This window comes from Capsicum annuum, chromosome 1 (assembly GCF_002878395.1).
Source record: "Capsicum annuum cultivar UCD-10X-F1 chromosome 1, UCD10Xv1.1, whole genome shotgun sequence".
Taxonomy (NCBI): domain Eukaryota; kingdom Viridiplantae; phylum Streptophyta; class Magnoliopsida; order Solanales; family Solanaceae; genus Capsicum; species Capsicum annuum.
In genome coordinates, this window is record NC_061111.1 from 88,067,027 (window position 1) to 88,084,587 (window position 17,561).

Here is a 17,561-nt window from a genome sequence, read left to right on the forward strand (position 1 = left end):
GAATTAAATCCTAAGATAGCCCAAAAGTGAACTTTCTCGTCCTCGCTCTCATATTAGATACCAAGTCCAGAGCATACCTTGATAGTGATGAAACTTTAAGGCATATTCCTAAAAAGACATTCTTCCCAGTTTAAGATTCACAAGCTCCTCCCTCTTCGCTTCCATCAGATCCTAAGGAAAAAAGTAATCCAGAAAAGCATTAGAAAAGGCCTCTCATAAGTACAACTCCTTAACATCACCAATATCCTTATCCTACTCCTTATACCATTGCTACATAATATCTTTGAGTTGATAACCTGTAAAGTTTACCCCTTCTAAATTTCTGGCCTGCATCAACCTAAAGATTTTCTCCATTTCATCCAAGAAAGGCTGAGGATCCTTCTTCACCTTTACTCCAATAAAAGTAGGAGGATTCATCTTCATAAACTGGACAACCCTTGTTGCCTCAGCAGATAAAGCACTAGATACACACCGCTCAGTCTGAGCAGCAACCAACTGAGTAATAACATAAATTAATTAGTGAAATTCCATATTAGTCACCTCACCTTAAGGAGGACTAGAACAACAGGGGGAACCCCAAAACAATCAGGGATAGGACCCTAAGATCGAGTGCGAACTCCAGTTGTAGGGCGTACCCCATCAATATCATCCCAAGATGGGATAGAAGAATTTTTTTTATATTTTAGATCATCGAGGCATGATCTAAAAAGCAAACAAACAAGGATTAGAGAAAATTATAGGACTTACACTCCAAGCTTGAAAATAGAATACCAAGGAAGTAAAACATTCCTAAAGGACTTATAGCCTTTCTCTTATGAGTGTAGCACACTACAGACCCCTAAAAGAGATAATACTAGACATAGCTTTGTGGACTCCCAATTGACCGTGAACCTAAAGCTCTGATACTATCTAGACATGACCCAAGCCAGGGCCTTGTTATAATGGGCATCCCAAGTCCAACCAAGACTGAAGACCACCCATGTTACCCAACCCAACTTACCTATGTATACCCTTAGTCAGATTAATTCTAAACATATAACAAGATAGCATTATTGTATAATCTAAGACTCTGAGATAGGTCTATATCTATGACTACCCAAATGAGTCCAACCATTTGACACCTAACCAATAATCAATACCAACCAAACCATAATCCAAACCATAACCATATGATTTCCATAATAATTATATAATCCCAAAATAAAAGAGAACGGAATAGTGAGAAATTTAGTGCTACGATATCAGCCCTAATACCAATTTCAATTCCAAGGCTGACACCAATACCGATCCCACTCATACCAACCCATAGTAGTTCCACAAAATCCCCTGACCGAAAGAATACCAAAATCTAGTTAAGGCACACCCCCAACCATAGCCAAAACCAATATCCATAAAAATACCAAAGTGTTAAATAACATCCATAAACTGGAGCCTTCTAAAAAGATAGAAGATCACCACTTCAATATAATAGTTTATCCTGAAGTTCTATCGCTAAGTAAGAGGAATAGAATGATCGGCTCCTGCATGGCATGGGAATAAGCCGCCCAAAGATGGGTTAGTAGGCAAACGCTAGTATGAAATTAGGATAAGGATAAAATAATTTCATTTAACAAAACCAAGTAAACCATCCAGATGCATACAAACCATACATATATATATATAAATAACCATGTTGGGAAAGGGAATCGGGTTTAACATACATTTAAAACCATTAACCTAGGTATATGTAGCTTTATAGTCCTTAAGCACCCATGGGCTATATGGGTCCAGTGTAACCCCCTGAATAGGACCCAATGTATGTAGCCGCACAAATCGGAGATACCATAAGAGTAAGGGATTCTCAAGTACCCTTCACCTTCCATGATACATATACACAGTGTACTTAGAGGATTCTTGTGTACCTCGTAGTATCATATAAGGTCTCCATGACCTACCCCTCACATTGGCAAATATGAGTTTCTAGTGTTCATCTGTTAGACTCCCACCTTTATGGTTAGCTATCACATCCTGTATTTATTGCCTAATTAAAATCATTTCCAACTAATCAAACCATTATTATTAACCGAGGCCATACATAGTGGTATTGTGTAACGCCATAAGTCTGTACCCAGAACACTACACGGTGCTCATAATTCCAAAGGACCACAAGCTTACCCATGACTGGTACCTACTATATTAACTAAATGATAATACTATAACATGCAGAAATTAGGCAAAAAACATACCATAAGGTTCAATATAGTAATAAAATTGAATACGGTATAATAATACCAAAATTGAAACATCTATTCTAAAAATACTCTAGTCTAAAAAGCCTCTAAACTGTCTAAATTATGGAGTTGATGGGACAAGTCCCCAATTAACTCCGGCTACTAAAATATGAAAATGATAATTATGTCCTCGAACTATGAGGACTCACCACTAACTCTGACTGCTAAAAATTTATAACTGCTAGGGATGATTGGGAGCCCGTGCATCTGAACCTATGATATAAGACATTATAGCGCAAGAGAAAAGTATGTGTTAGTACTTTGAATATACTGGTATGCTAAATAAGGTAGCCTGAAATGCATGGGTTCATATGCATGAATAATACTAACTGAATGACATGAATATAACTGAATGAAAGTACATGCATGAATACATAAACTATAATTGAGATCATGATAACACTGAATATTGAGTTTGAATACTGATTAACTGATATCTGAGTATACTGAATGATTGTATCTGACAGTCTTAATTCTATGGAACTATACTGAGTTTTGTACTAAATTAAGTGACTGTCTCTGATAGTCCTGAATTTATAGAATAGAACTGAGTTCTATTCTAAAACTAGAACTAAAACTGAGACTGTGGGAGGTAATCATCTAACCGATATGCCCCTTTCTTAATAGATTAGGGTCCAACTTATAACCCCAGTTGGAAGGGTGTCAGTATCATGCCATGGGTAAAGACAAGCAAAGTCAAACTCATCTGGCAGGTGCTCTAAATGAGAATAGTGGTACCCTCAACAGGCAGGTAAATTTCCTCATCAACCCTCAACTGGCAGGTTGATGCCTCAACCTACGCTGGCTATGTAGTTTTGGAACACAAGGACTGCTTCTAAGGCTCACACCCTCTACTGACAGGTGAGTCCCTATCCTTGGGTTCACTTGATGCTGAATCCTACTCCTAACTGAATAGACCTTGGACTGATTTCTAAACTATTCTAAGTTGTACTAAACTGTTACTACTTATACTGTTTAACTAAACTGAACTGAGTTTCATGGATTAATAAATTTATTAAGGTCTAAACTAAAAACTGAACTGGACTGAACTGATACTGAGTCTACTGAGTTCTTTCTGAGTTTTGTAACTGACTGAGAGTACTACTGATCGTGACATGATTGATACTATCCTGAGACTGACCATGGCTCTAGGTAATCAGCTAAATTATCGGGTATTAAATACCTCCAGGACTCGATAGCATAAATTATAAGACATGGCACAATCTTGAAACATGATAAATAACTACTTGATCATCATTCATTCATTGGGACATTCTAGCAAACATTTGCATGACATGAACATGAATACATGCTAACATGATATAATTTCATTATTTACTTCTCATGAACAACTCATCAAATACTTGGAAGGCATTGTATATGCACATAGTACTAATCAACATATGAGCACCACAATTTTAAGGCTTTAACATGATTTCACATGATAATATATACATAATAGTTGATTTTACATAAATCTTGCACTTAATCATGGAATAGAAATCCAATCAATATTATAATCACGAATTCATTTGAATCTAAATCATGGAACGTATGAAATCAAGCTACTTGAAGTTTAAAAGAGTTTCTTAGACTCCAAGGGTGGAAGGAACCCTTGAATGAATACTTGACATACCTTAGTTGCTAAATTCCTGAAGATTAATGGTGGAATCTTGAGCCTTAAATTTGAAATTTAATCTCCTATGATTTTTGTTCTTAAGTGTTTTGAGAAAGAATGAATATAATTTGCTAATTGAGGGATAAATCTCGTGTTATGGGGGCTGAAGGGCATGGGAAAATAACCCAATTACCCCCAAAGACGTGGATTTTTAATGACTAAAAGTTAAATCATCGATATGTAGACCGAGCATCGCGTCATTGGCATCTATGTAATAACCAACGCGCCGCATCGAATCCGCGTTAGTTCACTAGAATGTGCACTGAGTTGAGGGAAAAATTATCTGTTGATGTGATGGACGATATGACGCGTCGGGATCGCATCGACTTACTATTTTGGTCACTTGAACATGGTCTAAACGAGGTTTGAAAAATCCATAATTTATCTGGGAACACCTACTGACATTCCTTATCATGAATCAATCTAAAGATCGATACTTTAAGGTCATAAGAGTCGCGAAATAGAGTTTCCAACCTACGAAGGCTAGAATAATACTAAGTCTGAATACTTAGCTAGAATTTTCTAAGTATGGGACCCCCTTAGCAAGCCTAAAAGATTGAGTTAAGCTTAGGATTTTGCGGGTCCTTATAATATCTCCCCCTTGAGAACATTCATCCTCGAATGAGACTAATTAGATCGAGAATACTGATAGACTAGATTTAGAAACTAAAGAATGATTTCATGATTAAAATTACTGATATACTAAATTATCATACTAAACATGCATATCTGATACATGAGTGTTTAGCTGAACATGATTCATGAATGCATGACTGGGATTACCAATAAACTAAGTTTATATATTGAACATGCATGTATGATACATGAGTACATGACTGAACTGATTTGTGAATGCATGACTGAGTATGCAATGCTAATTGATACCAAGTTGGTAGTTATATCTGAACATGAGACTAAGTAAATTCAAAGAAAATCTATTACCTTGGGCTAAGTCTGAATTTGTGAAGAAGAGGTGAGGATACTTGGTCTGCATGTCTTTTCCTGCTTCCCAGGTAGCTCCCTCAATGGACTGATTCCGCCAATGAACTTTGACTTGAGGAACTTCTTTGTTCCTCTATCTACGAATCTGATAATCAAGGATTTCAACTGAGATCTCTTCATAATAGAGGTTATTCTGAATATCTATGCCCTCTATAAGGACTACGACTGCTGGGTCACCTATGCATTTCTTTAGTAAGGAAACATGGAACACTGGATGTACTAAAGCTAAGTCTAAAGGTGACTCGAGCTCGTAAGTTAACTTTCTAAAATAGCTGAGAATTCGGTTAGGATTAATATATCGGGGACTGAGCTTCCTTCTTCTTGCCAACATCTTCACTCTTTTCATAGGAGAGATTCTCAGAAATACCAAATCACCGATCCCAAACTCGAGATTATTTACTGAATACGTATGAACGGGAACATGAGAAAATAACTAAGCCTGAAACATGATACAGGAACTGATTTATCATTAACAAAATTGAGCTCCTGAAAACATGGCTTATGGATAATATTGGAACTTATGGGTCCATCTATGAGTACTCACTACTCCAAACTGGATTAGTTATGTGAAGAGAAGATGGAAGGTTTAAGAAAAACTGAGATGATGTGTAGAGCACCTATGAACTGAATCATGACTGCATATCGAGGATCTAAAACTGAGGCATGACACCTGAACTGAGCTGAACTTGCAGCCACATGGTTACTCGATCTTGGAATAGTTACATTCATAAGACTTTGAATAGTGCGAATAGATGGAAAGATGGGAAACCAAACTATATGAACATTGTCTGCCCAACTGATAAACTAAATTACTAGCTTTTGTGGACTAACTTGTGCTGACAACTTATAATTAACTGGAGCCTTTCTTTGACACTCTTTCTATAGAGTTCTAGTGGATTTAAGGAGCAAGAAAATCTTAGTGTTGTTTGAATAATACATCTGAATAAGAAATAACCACGTGGCTATAATTCTGTAATATGGAGGAAGGCCTACGAAACGTCATCTAAGATAGAGTTACTAAGCCTTATGCACTGTAACTACTAGCTTACAATCTTAGCCACGTTTCTTGACTATTCCCTCAACTGGAATTTCTACTTCAACACTGCATGCATTTAACTTGAGGCTACTGAAAATATTCATATGGGCACTGAGCACGAATGTATAAATGTACTAACTTATTTGATTAATTAAGTGGCTGATAGCTAAATACTGGTCATGTAAGATTGAACTGTACTTAGCCTAGACTAAAACTACATAGTATTATGCATATGCGGTAGGGACTGACTAAGTACCATGAGATAACTGAGCATGAATTCTCAAAAAATTTACAATTTGACAAGGCAAGACTAAGCATATAACATGACTCTAAAATAGTCTGTAAACTAAGGAACTGAAATAGTGATAACTGTACGCTATGGTCAAGCAAATCTGAAATTGATCTGAGTTATTGATCTGATTACTGGACTGGAACTGTGACTAAGACTATAACTAAGACTACAACTGAGACTATACTGGAACTGAATACTGGGTTTTGATAACTCTACCCACTGAGGTCTGATCTAGACTAAATTCTTCCACTAATGTTCAAGCCTACTCAAATCTCCGAAATGAATTTAGCCACTTACACATTAACATGACATTCAAGCCTAACTTCATAACTACAGCCTCGTGTAAAACTAGCATGCAATAATTTTTTCTTAACATAAAATATATACTCTCTCCCTTCTAAGAAACTTCTCATCACTACATCATTTTGTAAGGAGAGTCCACTGAAGGTTTAAAACATGAGAACCTGATGTATGCATGAATACTATACCAACTCAACACTTAACTGAGGTCTAAGGAATAGAATGTCAACACTATAGATTTATCAAAAGATCTAAACTGACGATCTGCATGATGAAATCTGAATTTAGTCGATCGCTAAGAGTATAGCATGGGTCATGGGAACTGAGCATACTATATAGCATAACATGGGTACCTGAGTCATGAGCTGCATAACCTGAGTCTAGAGTTTTTGTATTCATGGACCACGATTCGTAACACTGAGTGAACTTGAACTCCTTATACTAGGAACTGTAAACATGCATGATTGCTAACGTGCATGAGTATGGGCTATGATCATAGAGCTGACATGTAAGATATGAATAGATATCATGATAACTGATGGGTTTCGAGAGTCTGGAATATGATTCTGAGATGATCTGTGTGATCATTCTCACTATTAAAATAGACAAGAGTGTCATTGCTGAGGGCTATGACGAACATATCCAAGTACTGCTTGAACACATGGTTCATCAAGTCCATGAAATCTTCCGGAGCATTAGTAAGACCAAATGACATGACTAAGAATTCAAAGTGACCATACTGAATTCTGAAAGTTGTTTTCGGGATGTCACATCCTCTGACTCTGAGCTGATGATAGCCCAATCTGAGGTCTATCTTGGAGAAGTAATTGGCACCCTGAAGTTGGTCAAACAAGTCATCAATTATAGGAAGTGAATACTTGTTCTTGATCGTGACTTTATTTTGCTGATGGTAATTAATACATATTCTGAGAGAACCGTCTTTCTTACGCACGAATAAAACTAGGGCACCCCATGGGGACACACTGGGTTAGATGAATCCCTTATCTAGGAGTTCCTTCAACTATTTTTTAGTTCTCTGAGTTCTGCAGATACCATTTTGTATGGAGAAATATATATGGGCTGAGTGTCTGGAAGAAGGTCTATTCTGAAGTCTATTTCCCTTTTGGGAGGAACTCTGAGAAGATCTTTGGGAAACACATCTGGGAATTCACATGCTACTGACACTGATTCAAGTGTAGGGTTTTCTGAACTAGAGTCCTAGACTCGAACGAGATGGTAGACACATCCCTTAGATATTTTTTTTTCTTGCCCTTAGGTAAGAAATAAGCTAACCCCTAAGTGCTGAAGTACTACCCCTCCACTCAAGGATGGGTTTATTCGAAATATAAAATTGTACAACACTATTTTCTATAATAGACTGAGGCATAGCAGGAATGAAGCCAATCCATGCCGAGAATTATATCAAAATTGGTCATCTCTAATTCGACCAAGTTTGCTGAAGTTACTTTCTGAGATACCATAATCGGACAGTTCCTGTATACCCGTCGGCCTATGATAGATTTACCCACTGGGGTAGAGACTGAGAAAGACTCTGTTAGGATTTTGGGACTGACTCCAAAATCAACAGTTATATATGGAGTTACAAAGGACAAAGAAGCTCCTAGATCTAGCAAAGCATAAACATGTAAATGGTTAACTTGTAACATACCAGTGGCCACATCAGTAGAAATTTCCTAATCCTATCGGGACTGAAGTGCATAAAGCCTAATTGGGCATTGCCCACTGGTGGCACTGGAAGAGGCACCCTGCTGATTCGGGCGACCGGACTGAGCTGGGGGACGGTTATACTGACTTTACAAACCCACCTGAGGACAATCTCTGACTCTATGGCCTAGCTTTCCACATTCGAAACACACATCACTGCCAGCTCTACAGATACTCTGGTGGTTTTTGCCGCACTTCTGGCAAAGCATATTTGTTCGGCTATATTCTGGCCCTCTTATTCTTTCTCCCCTCTTTCCTACGCCTCTTCTTCTCACTCTATGGAGAATAATCCATAAGCCTTTATAGGATAATATCCAGCTGATTATTCTAAGCAGCTACTGAATAAGCTAAGGCGGTGAAAGCAGCTCTAAATTCAGAGTGAGAAATATGCTCATTCAGGGGATCTGCCTAAATGGGCGGAGGGGCTGGCTGATTTTCATTACTTTTATTATTAGCTTCTTTAGAAGGCATGTTCTAGAAGCATAAGGAAGAGATGAATTAGACTGAGAGTTTAACCTGAGCTCATGCTCACCCGCACGATATGAATACTGAAGTAAGGAAAACTTTTCCTAAAATATCACGTAGCTTTTTGTCCATAAGTGTGGAAAACTACACACCCATGCACAAGAATCTACTAGATGCGGATTTTAGACTTTATAGGACTTTGTTGAACTTTTGTCTCTGATACCAAGTTTGTAACACCCCGAGTCTGTACCCCAGATGCTACATGGTGCTCATAATCCCAAAAGACCACAAGCTAACCCATGACTGGTACCTGCTGCATTAACTGAATGATAATACTGTAATATATGGAAATTTGGTGGAAAACATGCCATAAGTTTTAATACTATAATAAAATTGAATACGGTATAACAATACCAAAACTAAAACATCTGTTCTGAAAATACTCTAGTCTGAAAAGCCTCTAAACTGTTTGAAATATAGAGTTGATGGTACAAGTCCTCAACTAACTCCGACTACTGAAATAAAATTGAAATATGGAAATGATAATTATGTTCTCAAACTATGAGGACTCACCACTGACTCTAACTACTAAAAATCTATAACTGCTAGGGATGATCGGGAGATCGTGCATCTGAACCTATGATATAAGACATCATAGCGCAAGAGAAAAGCATGCGTCAGTACTTTGAATGTACTGGTATGCTAAGTGAGGTAGGCTGAAAAACATGGGTTCATATGCATGAACAATACTGACTAAATGACATGAATATAACTGAATGAGAGTATATGCATAAATATGTAAACTGTAACTGAGATCGTGATAACACTGAATACTAAGTCAGAATACTGATTAAGTGATATCTGAGTATACTGATACTGAATTGCTAATAGCTGAATGACTGTATCAGATAGTCTTGATTCTATGGAACTATACTGAGTTTCGTACTGAACTGAGTGACTGTGTCTAATAGTCCTGAATCTGTAGAACTGAACTGACTTCTATTCTGAGACTAGAACTGAAACTGAGACTGTGTGAGGTAATCATCTAATCGATATGCCCATTTTTGAATAGATTGGTTCCAACCTATAACCCCAGTTGAAAGGGTATCAGTACCGTGCCACAGGTAAAAACAAGCTGAGTCACCCTCATTTAGCAGGTACTCTGAATGAGAATGGTGGTACCCTCAACTGGCAGGTAAACCACCTCATCAACCCTCAACTGATAGGTTGATGCCTCAACCTACACTGTCTACATAGTTCTGGAACACAAGGACTGCTTTTATGGCTCATACCCTCTACTGGCAGGTGAGTCCCCATCCTTGGGTTCACTCGGTGCTGAATCCTACTCCCAACTAAATAGACCCTGGACTAATTTCTAAACTATTCTAAGTTTGACTGAACTATTACTGATCATACTTTTTAACTGAACTGAAATAAGTTTACTGAGTTCTGTGGACTAATGGAATACTACTGAATTCTGTTAACTGACTAAATTTACTAAGGTCTGAACTGAATACTGAACTGGACTGGACTGATACTGAGTCTACTGAGTTCTTTTTGAGTTTTATAACTTACTGAGAGTACTGCTGATCATGACATGACTAATACTATCCTGAGACTGACCATGGTTCTAAGTAATTAGCTAACTTGTCGAGTATTAAATACCCCCAGGACTCGATAGCATAAATTATAAGACATGGCACAATATTGAAACATGATAAATAACTACTTGATCATCATTCATTCATTGGTACATTCTAGCAAACACTTGCATGACATGAACTTGAATACATGCTAACATGATATAATTTCATTATTTACTTCTCATGAACAACTTATCAAACACTTGAAAGGCATTGTATATGCACATGGTACTAATCAACACATGAGCACCACAATTGCAAGGCTTTAACATGATTTCACATGATAATACGTACATAATATTTGTTTTTACATAAATCTGCACTTAACCATGGAATAGACATCCAATCAACATTATAATCACGAATACATTTGAATCCAAATCTTGAAAAGCATGAAATCAATCGACTTAAAGTTTAAAAGAGTTTCTTGGACTCCAAGGGTGGAAGGAACCCTTGGATGAACACTTGACATACCTTGGTTGCTAAATTCCTAAAGATTAATGGTGGAATCTTGAGCCTCAAAATTTGAAATTTAATTTTCTACTATTTTTGTTATTGAGTGTTTTGAGAAAGAATGAATATAATTTTCTAATTAAGGGCTAAATCTTGTGTTATGGGGGCTGAAGGACGTGGGAAAAAGACCTAATTACCTCCAAAGACTCAACTTTTTAATGACTGAAAATTCAACCATCGAAGCGCAGATAGATGCGTTGCATTATTGGCATCGACGCGATAGCCAACGCGCCACGTCAAGTTCATGTCGGTTCACTAGAATGTGCACTGAGTTGAGGGAAAAATTATCTATCAATGCGATGGACGACCCGATACATCGAGATCGCGTCGACTCACTATTTTGGTCGCCTGAACATGGTCTAAACGAGGTCTGCAAAATCTAAAACTTGTTCAGGAACACCTACTGACATTCCTGATATGAATCAATCTAAATATTGATACTTTAAGGTCATAAGAGTCATGAAATAGAGTTTCCAACCTACGAAGGCCAGAATATTACTAAGTCTGAATACTTAGCTAGAATTTTATATGTCTAGGGCCCTCTTAGCAAGCCTAAAAGACTGAGTTAAGCTTAGAATTTTGCGGGGTCTTACATATCGTCATACCAACTATAACTGGAAGTATTGTCCTTAACCAAACCTTTTAGAGACCAAGGGATTCTCATGTACCCATAGACCATATTATCTAATTACCTTGGGGGAGTCCTATGTACCCCACATGTGTTCCATTATTATGATTACTTGAGGGACTCTATTATACCCCAAAATAATGATTGTTAAACCCAAAACCATTCCATTTTGGCTATTCGAAACCATTTAACCATTTAGGGTTCCATTACCAAGTTTAAACTATGCATAAGTTTCATTAAAAATCCAACAATGCAGTGAAAACATTTTCATAGGCATATTATTAAACACATTAGGGGCATAGTATTTCCAAAATCAAAGTCAATTACCAAATAACTATTCTCATGCAACCAATTATCCAAAACCACTATTAAAGCATATAAAAGCATAATTAAAACATGGAAAAACCATAACCAGGCATTTATAACTGAAACCCCAAAATTATAATTGAAAACCCAAAACCATACAATAATCAAACCATGAAACATGTATAAAAACATGCCTTTAGTTGAAACTAACAATGAGGGAAGAGAATATGCCATAAATCAAGAAGATGATGGAGAGAAATCACCAACACAAGCCCTAAATTAATCCTTAAAATAAAACCCTAGTCTCCTTTGCCCAAGAACTTTAGAGAGGATTAGAGAGTATTTTTCTAAGTGTTAAAGAATAGAATAATAGGGCAAATAACCTCCCAAATGAGTGAAAAGTTGTGGGGCCTCATTAGGTTAAGTGGAGAAATGTCCAAATTGCCCTTACTTAAACTTCACCAAAATTCCCTCAGAGGGATATGACTATCCATACCAGTCGTACCCTCTAATATGAATGGTACCCACCACTCATACCCAAGGCTATCTTCCTTGGAACCAACACTGTCAAGGTACGACTCACCTTACCCATGCATATGACTGGTACCCATGGTCCGTACCCTTGGCAGAATACAATCTAAAGAGGATTAAACACTGCCCACCATACGATTCCATGCTACGACTCGTACCTTGGCTTACGGCTCATAGTGAGCCACTCATACTCAAGTCAAACTTAGTCTACCAAGTCTAAGATTAAGTGAAGGAAAAACCCAAACTAAACGACCCGTGTCCACCGATACGACTCATACCACCCAAGTTGTATCCATTTTAGAAACCAAATCCAGCCCACCAACCAACACTGGTCAGTATACGACTAACCCATACCACTCGTATCCCATTATACGAGTCATTTTCCCTAGTCGTATCCTGTCCAGAGATCAGAAATCTAGAAAATTTTCTAAGGGCCAGAAACCCAGGGTGTTTCATAAAATCCCATGGATATACTGACAAAAATGGTTCCAAAAGACAAATTTGAATTGAGCAAGGAACTTGTCGGCATGAGCTCTCTCTAAGAAAATGGAGATACTTCCTTCGGATACATAAAACTGGAGGGGGGGATTTGTGGGGTCCAACCCCATAAATGTAATGGCTATTTTTTTCAAACTAAGGCTAGTTTTTTCAAACTTTTTGGTAGAAAGAAAATTAGCTCAAATATTTTGGCAGAGAGGAAATCAGTCAATTATCTCATTAGTTGAAAATGTTGACATTGCAACTTTTATTTATGTCATCAATGATCTACGCGTAGTCTTTCTTTCTCTATAAATTGAGAGCTTCGACTTATTTGACAGACACACAAAAACTGAGAGAAAAATAATATAGAGAGAGCAGTGAGGTATTCCATAGACTGTGATAAAAAAATATTCTGTGAATGAAAAATTAGAGTGAGCGATAATTTAGTCAAGTGGGTGTTAAAAGATGGTTATTTGTTTTGATCGTGTAGTTGTCACTTTGAGTATTATACTTGTGACTACAGTGTAAAATTTCTTATTATAGTAATACCAATTGCTTCTCTTGGTCCGTGGTTTTTCCCTTATTTAAAAGGACTTCCACGTAAAATTCTGTGTCATTATTTTTCCATTTTATTCTCCATTATTTTGCTACAAATACTTTTATTGTTATTCCGCGTTTACCCAACAGTTCTTTAGGTCGGAGTCTTAGTTTGTTGCTCCAAAACAGATAAAGAACTCATCTTTTACACCTTTCTTTCTCAAATCTAGTCATAGCTTATGAGAAAGGGTGATATAGTTGCGAATTTTGTTGTTTTGATTCATTGTTGGACATATCTGAGTTATATGACTCGTTGAATGGACTGGTCTTGTATGAAGATTATAATTTCATTTTGCTTAACTTTTGGGATTGGGAGTTAAACCTACTCGTATGATTAAGTTTGTGGATGTATGATGATGTGCTTCAGGTCATCTGTTTGCTCATGTTGTTTGTATATGTTGTGATTTAAATGTATTGAGAAATGAATGTTTCCTAGAGGATCTCTTGGTTCCCAATACCAAGTAGGATCCACCGAAGAAAAAAGGTGGGTCTTTGAGAACTACACCTTAGTCTTCTCAAAGTCGTTGCTAGAAGGTGAAATAGAGCTTCACAATTAGCTTGTTTCCATTTCTACGCTGTCCTTTTTAAAGCTCCTGATGAGTTCAGTAACGCGGTGGTTGTTTTATTCCCTCATCATCTTTCTTGGTCTAAATTCGAATTTGTTAGGTCTTTACTTGTTCCAAAAGGCTTCATGAACCATGTTTTAAGAATATATTTTGAAATAGCCTGTAAATAATTCGACCATTTTCTTGAATGACTAACTATGATTTTCGTTCCAAGGAGATTCTCAGTTTTGTTCAGTTGGCATTATGGTTCGAAACAAATGTTTTCTCACAAACGCACTAAAATTGCAGTTTGTTTGTTTTTGTTTTTTTCTTCGAAAGAATGGCCTGTTAAAATGTCAAAAGATTGGCTTTTAGTTCAAAGTAGTTGCCTCCTTAATGTCTTGTTAAAGGGATTTTCTATCCCTATTCCTAGTTGAATTAGTTTGTTTGATAGGAGTGTATGATTATTACTCCAGCTTTAAATTTTCTTCACATCATAGCTACTGGAGATATCACTAAAATCTGCCCTTGTTAATTTTGAAAAAAGTCATGTGGATTTGTGCTCAATTGTTTCCATACCTTTCTCTTCTGTTAAGGTAAATGTTGATAAGTTAGGTAGTATGCATATCAACATAAGTTCCCTTTCTGTTTCCACTTTTTGTGTTCATGCTTGAGTTGAGGTGAATCTTTGTTTTATCAAAGTCCAAATTGAAATACTAATTAGGAGCACCGTCCAGTCATGTTCAATTTTGGACACAGGTTTATAAGTTATCCTCCACTTTATCCTACGTTTTAAATTGAAGGATGATCTCGGAGCTGTTTCCTATGATATGTTAATGCATCATGTATGTCGAGTCTCGCTTTTTTTTCATCAATTTAGAATCATGCTCCGACTGTACTCATTGACCTATATACTTATTAGGTTCTTTACATTGAATGCATGTAAAGTTTTATTAAGTTACAAGGAGAGTGATTCTATAAAAGATCTGACTCAAGGATCGCCAGTTAATATGATTGAGTGTGCAAGAAACTCCAATTTGCAGAGATCATTTCTTCGGTGAATACTGTTAAATATGTTTGAGATGTCTATATGATTTATAAGATTCATTTGTTGGTATAGCTACTTGGATACGTATTATTTCTTTTGGTTTTCATGTGACACGTCTTTGAGTCCCAATAGACTTATATCCTGCGTTCCTATCGGGTCAAGCCCATCGTCAGAGTCATCTTGCCGAAGTCCAAAACGGCTTGTTCGTGGACTAGGTTATAAGATCTCGTGCGTGCCGAACACAGATCCAATCTATGTTATTTCTTGGGGAAAGGACAAAAATAATACCTAAAATTAAAATAATTTTATAAAACTAGCATCTAAATTTAAAAACTCAGTAAATGACCATTAAGCATCACAATTCAACTTTTCCTTTTGCAAAGCAAAAGTGTGGATTTTGCATGCTAGTTACTTCTCTTTTTTTTTTTTTAAACGCTAGTTCATTTTTTTTTTTAATTTTGCTGATTTTTTTTATGTTCTATTTTTAAAAAAAAAAATTGATGTTTCATTCTATTATAAAAAAATCACTGCTCTTTTGTGTTTTTTAACTATTTTTATACTCTTTTTTTTTGTAGCTTTTTTATTTTTTTAAAAAATTTATTCTTTTTTTGAAATTAGCATAACCACAATTGTTATACGTTGAAACATGCATTATGTATATCTATGGAATGATGACATTGACTATCAAAAAAGTCATGTAAAAGTTTTACTATAAGAAACTTTATTTGACCAAAACAAATACATAGGATTTTGAGGAGCAGATAATGCAACTCAGACTCAAAATGGAAAACCTAACTCCAACTTTCTTCAACAGTTCAACTGGAATTTCCCAAATCCAATAATCAACCCCTGACATTATTGCAAGTCCAAAAGAGAAACTATAAATAAAACAAGTCAAACATCAAAAAGAAAATAGATACACACATTCTATACAATTTTTAACTACAATTATTATTTAAATGCATATTTTATACGACTATATATAGTTTCTACATCCATTCTAAAAAATGTACCAATCTAGTATAAGAGAGTATTAATTGAGTATATGGACACTGCAAGTATATCAATATAGTATAAAAGTGTATTAATGTGGTATAATAGAGTATCAATTGAGTATAGGGACTGCATGTGCTTGCAGAGAATTTCCTTTCTCTTTTTTAAAAAGTGTATCAATATAGTATAAAAGTGTATCAATGTGGTATAAAAGTGTATCAATTGAGTATAGAGACTGCATGTACCCAGTTGGGTCAAATGGCTAAAAAGGGGAATTACTTTAGCTGACTGGCTACAGCATATCCACCTTTTCAATTATGGGTCATTTTTTTTTAAAATGGTCATGCCATGTCCTTTCCCCTTTTTTGTACCGATGATTTTATTAATAAACTAGTTACGAGTAGCCCGTGCAGTGCACGGGCCCAATATTTATATTAAATTAATATTATAATAATAATTATATAGTAAGATTTATTTATTTAATCATTTTAAAAAAGAAATTTCTTTTTTTAAAAGAAATTAATTACTCAAGTCTCAATTTAAGCTACACAATGATTAAATGGTCATAATAATTAATTAAGAGTGACAAAGTAAAATCACGATTGAAACCACGAAGCAAACATATCTTAAATGACTTATAATAACTAATTAGAAGTGAAAAGATTTATTTATTTATTCATTTCAAAAATATTTTATTTTTGTCTTTTTAAAGAAAAAATAATTACTCAAGTCTCAATTTAAGTAACACAATGCTTAAATGGTCATAATAATTAATTAGGAGTGACATAGTAAAATTACGAGTGCAATAGTGAAGTAGACATGCCTTATATTACTTATAATAACTAATTAGAAGTGATATAATAAAATTACCATACAAAAATACTTGTGAAAATTAAATGGGCCTCATATAAAACGTCAAGTAAATTTAAAATTAAATATTATTAATTTTTTAATACTTAGATGACTTTATAATAATTTTTTAATATTAATTATTTAGTATTAGATGACTTATAATAATTAACTATAGGTGATATAGCCAAATTATGGGTGAAGCAGCTGAAACAGATATGTCACAAATATCTATTTTACTTTTTTATTAAATATAATTAATTTTTGTAATATATAAATAACTTATAATAATTAATTAGAGATGATATAAGAAAATAACGGAGACAGCTGGTGAAGCAAACAGAAAAAGTCGACATGTTGACGGATAGCTGTCTGCTTCTCCTCCCCATTCCCCCCCCCCCCACCCCTCTTTTTTGTTTGGTTAACCTTATTAGTAAGTAAATGTCTGTCCAGGCCCTTTCACTTGAAAAAGAAAAAAATTATCTTACAATTCCAAATACCCCATATTATATAAAAAATTTGTTGCTAATTTTTTTTGGGCAAAATAAAGTAGTATAGAAAATTTAAAAATTACGTAAAACATTATAAATTATAATAGTTAATAACTCGAATATCTAAAAGGCTTCAACAAGATTTAATTGACTCTCAAAGTTTCATTTA